The following is a 12,289-nucleotide window of genomic DNA, read 5'->3' on the forward strand; positions in this document are numbered from 1 at the left end:
TTTTTGCATAATAGGTGCCTTACAGTCTTCTACGGTTTGTGCTATATAGCATGTGTTGTTCCCGCTCTGTTTCTCCTATTTTCAGGCAATTTTCACATCAGGTGTAGCATTTACCATGGTGGCTGACAACAACAAGAATTTGTTCAAGATGTTTGCTGCTGAGGACAGGTTGGATGGGGACAATTACCCTATGTGGGCTTATATGATGCAACACGTTCTTGTGTCAAAGGGCGTCTGAAATATTGTGCAGGGCATTGATGTACGTCTTGATTCTAAGGATGTAGGCGATGTTGAGGATGTTGCAGGTCTTGCTGCAAGGATTGCTGCTATTAGAGTTGTTTTGCCTATGGCAGAACAAGCTTGTTGGGATGTTCCTATATTCGTTCAACAAAATCTTCAAAACAAGCTTGTGATATTCTAACAGGTCTTTATGCAAGCCGCAATGAGGCTAAAATTGCTTTGCTGCGTAAAGAGCTGGAACCGAAGATTATGCATGAGGAAGATGATATGGACACTTTTCTTGCTGGTTGGAATTGGAGCTGATCTTTTTAGATAGCTGATTCTAGTGTTAGAAGTTACAACTGCTGGTGATTTGTTAGTTCACACACTAGAACTTGAAGAGAACATAGTTATACGAACTGAAATACATCTACTGAGATGAGGGGCAGACTGAATGACTGGGAATAATTTTCAGATTTAGATTCAGATTCAAGGAGAATGAGTATAAGGTGTATATGGCTGAAGTACACTGGACTACTGTATTAAGGATTCCAGATGAAGGATTACAAATGAAAATAATGTATCTCAAGAACAGCTCAGGGCTAAAACCACACAACTAAGGGTAATGAGTCAAAAGATAAGCAAAAGTACGGCCGACAATTGCCAACCCGATTGCAATGTAATGGGTCCTATTTATAGGCCTTTGGAGTTACTGTGGTAATCGCCATGGTAATTACTGGTCCGTTGTTCGGCTTATAGGAGCCGGTTTCCACCTAGTGAGACTGCCTCCGCCATCTACATCCTTCCCTCCTTTCTTGAATTTTGGTAAGACTCAAAAATTTCTGAGAAAAAATCCACCGTCTGATTCTTCTAGAGCTTTGGTTGTTGAGTGCTTGACACCCTTATAATTGTAATTCCAAGGGTATCCATCCAAGAGACACCAACACCTGACTGGAAAAAGCCAGCGTTTGATGCTAAAATTTTTGAAAAAATCCACCGTCTAATTCGAAGACCGGCGGAAAGATTCCTTGAGCGAATTCTGAGATGGAACTACCCAGCATCCTTCCACTGAACCCGCTTCCGTTTGCCCTTTGGTCTTGATGGAGTCTAAGAAGTCCCAGTGCCAGCATTATCCTTCTGAATGAGTCTGTAAATGGCCTCCTGATCAAGCTGATCCCGCCTTTTTGTCGTCATTTCGACTTCATAAGGCGTGAGAGGATGATAAGTTTTGGTGCTGGGATCATAGAGCGTTCGTCTGCCTTTTGTTAGATGAGTTCTGGCCAGTTTGTGACAATGCGAGGCTATATGGATCCATCCTTCTGGAAGAGGCTGATTTGCTTTGATTCGAGCTTCAAAAAGAATCTCAGTCATCTCCGTGTACTGTGATCCTAGGCCTGGTTTAGCCGTAATGTCCTTTTCAGGCACTTTAGAGGACTCAACAGTGAGTTGCAGTAGTTGGTTGGTGATCTTAGTGAGGCCTCTGAGCTGAATTTTCCACTGTCCCATACACAGTTTGATCCTATGCACCTCATCTCTTAGCTCCTTGAAATCATTCAATTGGAAAGCATCATTGAAAAGTGCTTGCCAAGTTTTCCATTCCACAGTCGATCACTCATACCAATCCTGAAGATCATCAGTAATCTTAAAATATGTGAGCCGATCTACTGGCTCTGTATGTTGGGGATAGAGTGGTGGAAAGAATCTTGGCAACTTTGTCTCTTTTGCTGGTAAATCATACATGAAAACTGGGGAATTAGACACAAATTCTAAGAAATTAAGGACAACCTCGTTCTCCTACTGCATCATCTTTCTGGTTATTTTAACCAGTTGAAACAATCGCTAGAGAGAAATTGCTTGTTCTCCCACTGTCATTCGAGTTTGAGGTCCCTTGCTGGTGGCAGTCAAGAATAGCTCGCACCCTTTGATCCAGACTCCCCTAGCAATTTGCATTTGCAATAAAACCTCTTTTAATTGACTCCTGATATCTTTCATGCATCTATATGTCCGCTTATTCCCTAGCAAAAGCTCTAATTCCATGGCTAGGGAATGAAAATTTGCAGTAGAATTTCGCTGCCAATGTGGATTAGCTACTCTCTCTTCAGCAGTCAGTATCCATTCAGGCACCCTCTCTGACAACTGTATTGTACTGGGATGCTCAGGAAATTGACAGACCTCCTGATCATGGAAAGCAACTGATTTCCAGTGTTCAACCATTTCCCTAGCGCTGACATATAGTCACTGAAATCGCTCCAGATTAGAGATAAGATCATCATCCTCCAGATACCTCCTGGTTATAGGAGCCTGCTGATGTCTCAATATTTTGTTTAGCGTGATGAGCTGTAACGAATGTCGCTCATCATCTGCTAGACCCTCAGTCACAGCTTTGCCTTTCTCTTTAGCATTGCTACTGTGTTGTGACTGGTGTGCTGGTGAATTCCCAGTGTTGCTGGGCTATTGCTCTCCCAGCTGCTGCTGATCACTTGACTGCTGCCCTTCACGCTGGTCTGGTTGGTCTGCCTTGGATTGATTTCCTTCTGTTGTCCTTGCACCACCAGTACCAGGTTCTGAAGGTGGAGATGGAGGAGAGTCATCATCATCATCATCATGCCCTTCTTTTGGTTCATTCTCCTTCTCTGCTTCTTCTTCTTCCTTATCATCATCCTCCTCAATGGTGTTCTGCTATTCAATATAATCAAGGATAGCTTGATTTTACAGAGCACTATTATATTCAAAAATTTTATCTTGCGAATCACTCTCCATTGTCTCCATAAGAGACCTCAAGTTATCCATGTTGAAAACAACATTCCCTTCTGGATTCAATATCTCGGCCATACCATTATAGATATATCTTTCTGTTAATGTGGCCTTCAAAGCATTGTGGCTGGTCAGTAATGAGTTGAACTCAACTCTCTTAATTCTCAGCATAGTTTTGAACCTATCAGCAGCTCTTTCAACTTCTGCCTTTTCTTCCCGCATGGTCCATATCTCAGACTCCGCCTTGGTTAGCTTACTTTCTAACTGCTGAATAGTCCTAGCTGACTGACCTTCAAGGATACTGTGGTGCAGATTTTGGGTTGTTCTCCCTTGCTCCATCTTTTCAATCTTCTCCTCAGCCTCCTTCATTTCAATCTTTACTTTATTTAATGCATCCTCTGACATGAGGTATCCAGCATTTGTCCCATGGCATTGACAATAGTATTCCACGATGACTGAATGAGGACAGAGCATCCATCTTTAACTGTTGCTGGGTCAGAGTTAGTTGGCTTGTAAACCATGACAAGAGCCATGTAGGATAATGCAGAATAATCAGATTTTTGTAGAAGTAGACGTCCCTTGAGAGGATGAGTCTGCATCTGCTGTAACCTGTCTTTCTTAGTTAATCTCAGGGTTGCTTCAATATAAGGGATGGAAACCCTGCCAAGTGGACTCGGAGGTGCTGGTCCTTTTCCATTTCTTAGTTAATCTCAGGGTTGCTTCAATATAAGGGATGGAAACCCTGCCAAGTGGACTCGGAGGTGCTGGTCCTTTTCCATTATCAATCTGGTACTGGTCCTTTCTGACTGGTCTTGTCTAGTACTGGTGGTTGCTGAAATATGCCCTGCCGGCTGGCTGACTCCACTAGTGTTCTGGACCGTTAGCTGTTCAGTCTGGCTAGCTGGAGTCCTTTCAGTAGATATTGTTCTGATTTGACTTTCTAACTGCTTCAAAAGAGAAGTGCTTTTGGTCAGTGTCGTCCTTGGTTTCTTTGGACTACCAGCTTCCTCTTGTATAGCCTTTCTCTTTTGTCCGATGAGGGCTGACTGGCTTTCTGGGGATTCTTCATCAAATGATAATTCCATACTCCTGGATATTGGGAATGGCTTCTAGCTCCAAGCCATTCTTACCTGATCATGGGCGTCTGAAGCAGTCGCCCAATACAAAAACTGCCAAACATACCAAGCCTTGAATACACTTTGAGACTTTAACTTGGCAGTTTGCTGAAGCACATTATGCAACAATATTTGTCAGAGGTTGATAGAGACTTTAAAATCCAATCTTTTTGCTAGCCATTCTTACCTGATCATGGGCGTCTAGAGAAATTGCCCAATACAGAAACTGCCAAACATACCAAGCCTTGAATACACTTTGAGACTTCAACTTGGCAGTTTACCGAAGCACATTATGCAACAATATCTAACAGAGGTTTATAGAGACTTTAGAATCCAATCTTTTTGCTAAGAGCATAGCAAAGAGTTTCTCTGACACATATGTTGGATTATTTTTTAGGCTCACAGCTTCAACCACAAAACAATAAGCAACAGGAATGTCCAGACCTGCTATGGGAATCCCTTGCGCACTGGCTTTCCGTTTCTTTTTGGCAGCATCATCTTCTTTCAAAGTTGCAATGATCTGCTCTGCAGTTGCCACATATGGCTTTGACCCTGGCTTTGGCCCATTTGGCATGCGGAATGCAAAAGCAATATTTTTTGGGGTTACGGACACTTTCTTGCCATAGACCACAACACTTCCATCTTCAACATTGAAAGAATCCAGGACTTGCCGTATGATGGCTGTGTCAAGCTCTATCGTTGTGGCTTGCAGAACCACATGCAAATCCCACAGTTTGAGTAAAGCCTTGGCTTGCTCAATAAACACATAGCACTGAAATTTACTGTACGGGATGAGCGAAAGAGTTGCTTTTGCAGCAATAATAAGGGCTTGGGTTTCGTTGATAGATTCTTGCATCTTCTCCGATATTTTCTTCCTACCCATACACCGTGAAGACGATGAATCAGTATACAAAGAAGAAGATGAATTACTTGATTCGTCAAACCCGTATCCTTGTGTGGCTGGCAAGGACAAGTGAAAATCCACAGTTTCCTCTGAAGAAGAGGTTTGTGGCTGCAGTGAGGAAACTTTGGAGCTTGGCAATGGTGAATGCACAACAGAAGGTAAGCGTCGTGCAGGAGATTTGCGAGGAAAAATGCTTACTCGCCTTACTGTTATACGCGTTCGCGCCATAAAAGCTCCACCACTTACCGTTCCTAGAGTTTTGTGCACCGCAAGTGACGTGGCAGACATGCATTGGACAAGAATCTCGCTTGTCTTTGAAATGATTACCACTGATATCGCATCTGACCATTGGTCCCCCAAAAACTGATATTGGTGTCTCCACTTTTCTGGTCTTGGTATGAGCTTGGATTGGTCGTGTTGGTACTGGTCTGACTTTTTGACTGGCTCTGGAACTGGCTGTACATGAAAAAGACCCAAGATAGCTGATTCTGGAATTTCTTGGTCTTCAGTTCCCAGATCATCAGTACCCTTTTCTTGGCAAGGTTCTCTGGCTTCTGAATAATAGAGCTTGATTTTGGCTCCATTATATACCCCTGGCAACAGTAATCCAGACAAGTCTTTCAGCCTTACTGTGCCGTTGGAGAAAACCCAATCTACTTCAAATGGTCCTGCCCAGGCTATCTTTAAATTCGGTTTCTTAGGGCCTAATTTGGATTGGTATAGGAGAACCATATCACCTTTCTGAAACTCCCTAACCTTAATTCTTCTGTCATGCCAGTGCTTCCTTCTTTGCTGAACAATCTCTTGTTCCAGCATAGCTCTCTGTCTGAGCTCATCTAACTGGGTTAGCTCCTCCAGTTGCTTCTTAAGATTGTGATTAAAATCCAAACCATACTCTACGACCATTCTGAGACTTGGTATAACAAATTCCATAGGTACAATAGCTTCAGTAACATACACCATTTTGAATGGTGTTAACCCCGTAGTGACCTTATAAGCTATTCTATATGCCCATAGAGCAGTTTGAAGCTTCAAGTCCCACTGTTCTGGCTTTTTCTGCACAATCTTGGTGAGGATAGTCTTAATGGTCTTGTTGCTGCTTTCGGCTTGCCCATTGCATCTAGGATAATATGGTGTGGATTTTCAATGTTTGACTAAAAGCATATCCATGAGGATATCCATAGTGTCATTTATGAAGTGTGTCCCTTGGTCTGACACAATCTCGACATGACATCCGTAGCGGCAGACAATATTCTCAAATAAAAACCTAGCAGTGGATTTTGCTGTGTTGTCGGGAAGAGCCTTAGCTTCTACCCACTTGGTCACATAGCAGGTAGCCATCAATATATACCTATTATTCCTTGGAGTAACCTTCTTGAATGGTCCCATAAAATCTAGACCCCATTTCATGAAAACACCTAGTGGCTGAACTGGTGTTAAGGGAGTCATGTCTGCTGCTATGGGTCTGCCCATTCTTTGGCATATATCACACGTTTTGCAAAAACTTCTGACATCAGATATCAAGGTCTGCCACCACAAACCAGCATGCAGAATCTTCTTGAAAGTAATATCAGTAGAAAAGTGTCCACCAAATTCCCCATTATGTGCCTCTGAAATAACTTGCATTCTACCCTCCATAGGCATACATCGGTGAAGAATCCCATCGATACCCAATCTATAGAGTGAGCCACCAATGATGGTAAAATTTAAACTTCTAATAACCAGAGACTTCTTCTGGTTCTGCTTCCAGTCATTTGGGAACCCACCCTGAGAGAAACCGATATACTTCATATAATTCAGGATCAATTGATTCTGCTGCTTCCAGCTGAAATAATTCAGCATCCACTGGCTCGTCTCTTAAAGACGCTTCAGAGTAGCTCTCCGTACTCCTAGAGAGGCAATCAGAACCACAGTGGTTTTTGCCAGGTTTATGGAAAATACTAAATTCAAATTCCATAAGGAACCGTATTAGCCTGCCTTGAATAATGACTTTATTAATAAAGTATGATAAGGCTTGATGATCCACATAGAAATGAACCAATTTGCCTAGCAAATAATGCCAGAATTTTGTAGCACTGAAAACCATCCCTAAAGCCTCTCTTTCAGTGGTTGTATATCCTTGTTCAGCCTGGATGAATCTGCGACTGGCAAAGTATACGGGATAATCAGTTCTTCCATCTGGTTGAGCTAGTATCACTCCCATTGCCAGCCCCAAAGCATCCACATGTACATGGAAAATAACATCCCAATTCGGTTGTCGAAGAACTGTTTTATTGATGATGGCATTCTTTAAGTTCTGAAAACTTTCCTCACATTCAACAGTCCAACTGAACTTGCTGGTTTTCTTTGTGAGTTCATACAATGGTAATGCTTGGGAAGAAAATTTGTACGCAAATCTTCTATAAAAATTAATATATCCTAAGAAAGAACTTAACTTTGATGCATTTCTAGCCGCCTTGGCCTACTAAACACACTGGATCTTGTTGTTGGCCATTTCTATTCCATTTTGGGATACCACATGTCCCAGTAGCTGTCCTTTCCAGACTATGAAAACAGATTTGAATGGATTCAGACAAATCCGCTTCTCCTGACAGCGCTTAAAAACCATCTCCAGGAATAGTAAATGCTTTTCCTTGGTTGAATATACAATGAAATCGTCCATGAATATGGCAAGTAATTGATGAATAAACTCACTGAATATCTCCATCATACACCGCTGGAAAGTGGCTGGTGCATTTGAAAGGCCAAATGGCATTACTAGATATATAAATTCTCCCCACTCCGTAATAAAAGTGGTCTTTCCTCAATCCTCAGGAGCAATTTGTAAGTGGTTATAGCCACTATATCTATCCATAAAATTGTACATCTCATATCCTGCAATTTCATCAAGTAACATATCTGTGAAGGGTAATGGAAATGGATCCTTAATGGCTTGAGCGTTCAGTTTCCTATAATCTACACATACTCTCAGCTTCCCATTCTTCTTAGGAACAACTACAATAGGAAACAACCAATCACTACTGGCCACTTCAGTAATGAACCCAGCTTTGAGAAGGTTGTCGATATCTTCCTTGACCTTCTTAGCATAGTTGGGATTCATTCGATACCTCTGCAGTCATACTGGTCTGGCGTCTGGTTTCAGTGGTATTCAGTGTTGACAGACCTCTGGATCCACCCATTTCAAATCAATATATTCCCATGCAAACACATCTTTATAGTGCTGGAACATTTGGCGCGCCTTCTCCTTCATTGTAGAATTTAGATGTTTATTAACCTTGATCAATCTAGGGTTTACTTCAGAGCCTAAATTCCATTCCTCGATCTCCGATCATCTGGGAGTAACTAGTTAGGCCCTCTGCCCTTTCTCTTGGTTGACTCCTCAGCATAATCCCAAGATGGTCCTCTGAGCTCTGAATCACTATTCTGATTTACAGTATCTTCCCCAGAATGTACTGGTTCTACCGGTGTGCTGGATTCAAGTGGTTCTTCTGGCTTGCCAGTTAGTTGAACTGAACGTTCTCCTGAATTTAGTTCAGTAAATTGGTCTCAAAATTGTTTCTTTTGTTTTTCAGTTTGCTCTTTGTTCAGTAGAACTGCTAACATTCTTTCAATCTTCTTCACCTTATACTTCTGGCAAAGCTCTTTGGGTCTCAGTTCTTGTCTCCAGCTTCTAGTGTTGTTTGTCTGAATCTAGATTGTGCCACCCACTGGCCTCTTGTATGGTCAGAGTCTGATTAGCATAGTTGTGAACAACCTGTGCCGTTCGCAACCATGGGCGTCCTAGTAGCATTCCATCCGCTCCTTGCACATCTAGTACTAGAAAATTGGCTTTGAACTTCTCTTTGCCCACTCTTATCTGCATACTCTTGATCATACCAGTAGCTTGCACCACTCTATGATCCGCCATTTGCACTTTGAAAGGTGTCGGTTTTAGGTTTGTAATTCCCATCCTCTACTGAAGATGTGCTCCTAGGATGTTTACTCCTACTCCTCCATCCAGTAGGACGCTCGATAGTGGTTCCCACTATTTTTGAACTTTGTAATCCACCTGAATCAGCGGCACTTCATCATCTCTGACAGCCGTCAAGTCAACTGATCTGGCCTCCGCATCAGCCTTCCTTCGCTGTCTGATGAATTTTTCTACTTTAGGCAAATTTCTTCTAATGTCTTCCAACTCCACAGTGAGTTTCTGAATTTTGTCATAGATTTTGACATGAATTTCCTCTTTCTCATGATCAAAGTTGTTATCAGAGCTTGAAGAACTGGTAGTATCTTCACAATACCATTCCTTCCTTTTAGTGTTTTCAACTCCTTTATCAGTTCCCAACTCTTCTATCAACCCTTGTAATGCAGCCAACATGGTCTCAGGTATGCCAGGCTTTGACTGGTCTGTCTCAGTAGACTCGGCTGGTATCTTTTGAATGACCTGAGCTTCAGAACTCTCTGGCTGCTCTGGAAGCTTCTTGGGTAAATCCTCTGTGATTTTTGCCGCTAGTTCTCTCTACTCCTACCATTCATCAACCACCTTTTCTTTACCCTTGGCCTTCCATACCTCTCTCTACTGAGCCCATTTGCTACTTCCAACAGTGACTGGTTTTGCTGGATTTTCTAGGATTACCTCAATCACTACCTCTTTACTTCGTGTAACTGCTCGTACTGGGACTAATTCACCTCAATAGCTGCAGTCACAGGTGTTTCTGGACATTGAGCTGTGAAATGCCCATACTTACCACAAGTATAGTAATTCATGCTTCGACTCTGGAAATTACCACGTCCTTGGCCCCAGCCAGTACCCCCTTGGTATCTGCCGCGCCCTGTACAAGTACCACTGGTACCTGGTTTCTCTTCTTGAGAATCACTGGTAGTTTCCACTCTTACTAGTTTGGCATTGGTAAATGCCACCATTGACAAATCTTTTCCCTTCTTGAAATGATGAATTCAAATACCATAATTATTCCATAGATGGCCATACGATTTGCAATAAGTACACTGTGGGCACTCATTGGAAACATGGTCCTTAGATTTACACTTTGAACACCAAGTTTCCATTCTTCTCACCAGTTGTCTGGTCTGGCTAATTTCAGCAATTTGCCAGGCCATCTCTTCAATCTTCCTAGACCAAGATCCCTTCTTAGTCTTATCCTTGGTCTTTTCATCGGAGCTACTCTCAAAACTACTGGAAGCTCCACTAGAATCAGAATTGTCAGTAGAAGGACCGCTACTACTGGACCTCCTCTTCTTATGACTCTTTTCCTTCTTAGCTTGTTGTTCCAGCTTCAGGACTCGCTGCACCAAATCATTGAATTTCTTTGTTGGTGCTGGCACCTCCTATTCCCTAAGCTTCTTGCTGCGAAAGCCATTCAAGAGCCATGCTCGCAATCACTTTTCAGATGGTGGTTCCTGCATTTGCCTATTCAACTCCTTGAGTTTCTCAACATAGCTTCTGACTGACAATTTCCTCTGCTTAATCTTATCCAGTTCACAGAGTATATCCTCATCACCTCTGTTGTCTAAATATTCCAGTCTGAAATCTTTAAGGAGTTTATTACATGATCTGAGCTCGTAGGTTGGGTAATGGTAGTACCACTTCCTTGCTGCCTCCTTTAGTGTTTGCGGAAAGTATTCACCCTAGTCATCTTCATCAATATTTTTCAGCTCTGCATATTTCTCAAAGGCTTGGATATGAACACATGGGTCATCCTTCTTTCCCCCTTTGAACACGGGAAAAGAGATTTTCAATGAAGATGTGTAATCATGCCAATCAACATCATTTCTTCCTCTTCTCTTCTTGGGGTCTTGACGCTTTTTAGAAGCTTTCTTATAATTGTCTGTGTTTGCATCCCAATTAATATCTTCCTCCATCTTAGTTGCTGTTTCCTCCCTGGCTTTTCTATTGGAACTATGGTGACTTCCTTTACTACCTTTGGCTCCCTCGTCCCCCTGTCTGGACCGAGAATTGTTAGCCTTGCGTGCTTCCCTTTCTACCCTTTTGCGTCTGGACTGACTACAATGCTGAGAGTCATGTGCCTCATTAGCATGACTGTGATCCTCTTGAGACTCAATGTCAGTTACTTGTTCATTGTTGGGGTCAGAATCTCTTTCTGACTCCTCAGGGCCAGGGTCAATGCAGTAGGATGGTTTCCGGCCACGCCTGGGTTTTGGTGCCATTAATTTCAGCTGAAAACTTCAAATTGGGAGAGGAGTTTTCTGGTCAACAAGCAACAGATCTAGCCACCGTGATCACCAAAATGGAATTGGAGTTGATATCTTTAGATAGCTGATTCTAGTGTTAAAAGTTACAGCTGCTGGTGATTTGTTAGTTCAGATAGTAGAACTGGAAGAGAAGATAGAAATTGAACTGGAATAGTTATATGAATTGAAATACATCTACTAAGATGAGGGACAAATTGAATGACTGGGAATAATGTTCAAATTCAGATTCAGATTCAGAGAGAATGAGTACAAGGTGTATATGGATGAAGTACACTGGATTACTGTATTAAGGATTCCAGGTGAAGGATTAAAAATGAAGATAATGTAGCTCAGGAATAGCTCAGGGCTAAAACCACACAACTAAGGGTAATGAGTCAAAAGATAAGCAGAAGTATAGTCGACAACAATTGCCAACCCGATTACAATGTAATGGGTCCTATTTATAGGCCTTTGGAGTTAATGTGGTAACCACCATGGTAATTACTGGTCCGCTGTTTGGCTTACAGGAGCCGGTTCCCACCTAGTGAGATTGCCTTTGCCATCTACAATGGTGTCAAGGATATCAATGAGAGACTTATTTTTGCAGGTTAAGTCATTTCAGACAGTTCCCTTGTGCAGACTGTTCTTGATGCCTTACCAGATTCTTACCAGATTCTTACCAGATTCTTACCAGACTTTTGCTAGTACTTGGAGACTTATGACCCAAGGAAATCCTGAAGTTGTCAAGTTTGATGCATTATACACATTGCTATTGCAAGAGTCACTTTCTAGAAAAAACAAGACTAGGCCGCTTGTAGTTGAACAGGCTTTTATTGCTCTCAAAGAAAGGGCGGTAACAGCGATGTAGCCACTTATTATGGTTCTGATGTGAGTGGCAAAACTTATGTTGCCAATGCTTCTGCTATCAACACTTCGTCTGGAAATTCTGGTGATAAGGGCAAAAAGAAGATGCGTTGCCATTCTTGTAAAGCTAATGATCACTTGATCAAGCAGTGTCCTAAGTTGAAGGCCAAAGAGGCTAAGAAGAAAGAGAGGGTTCCAATGCAAATGCTGGTTCCACTGCAAATGCAGCCATTGTTGAGTC

The sequence above is a fragment of the Adiantum capillus-veneris genome, chromosome 2 (assembly GCF_014529385.1).
Source record: "Adiantum capillus-veneris isolate H3 chromosome 2, ASM1452938v2, whole genome shotgun sequence".
Taxonomy (NCBI): Eukaryota; Viridiplantae; Streptophyta; class Polypodiopsida; order Polypodiales; family Pteridaceae; genus Adiantum; species Adiantum capillus-veneris.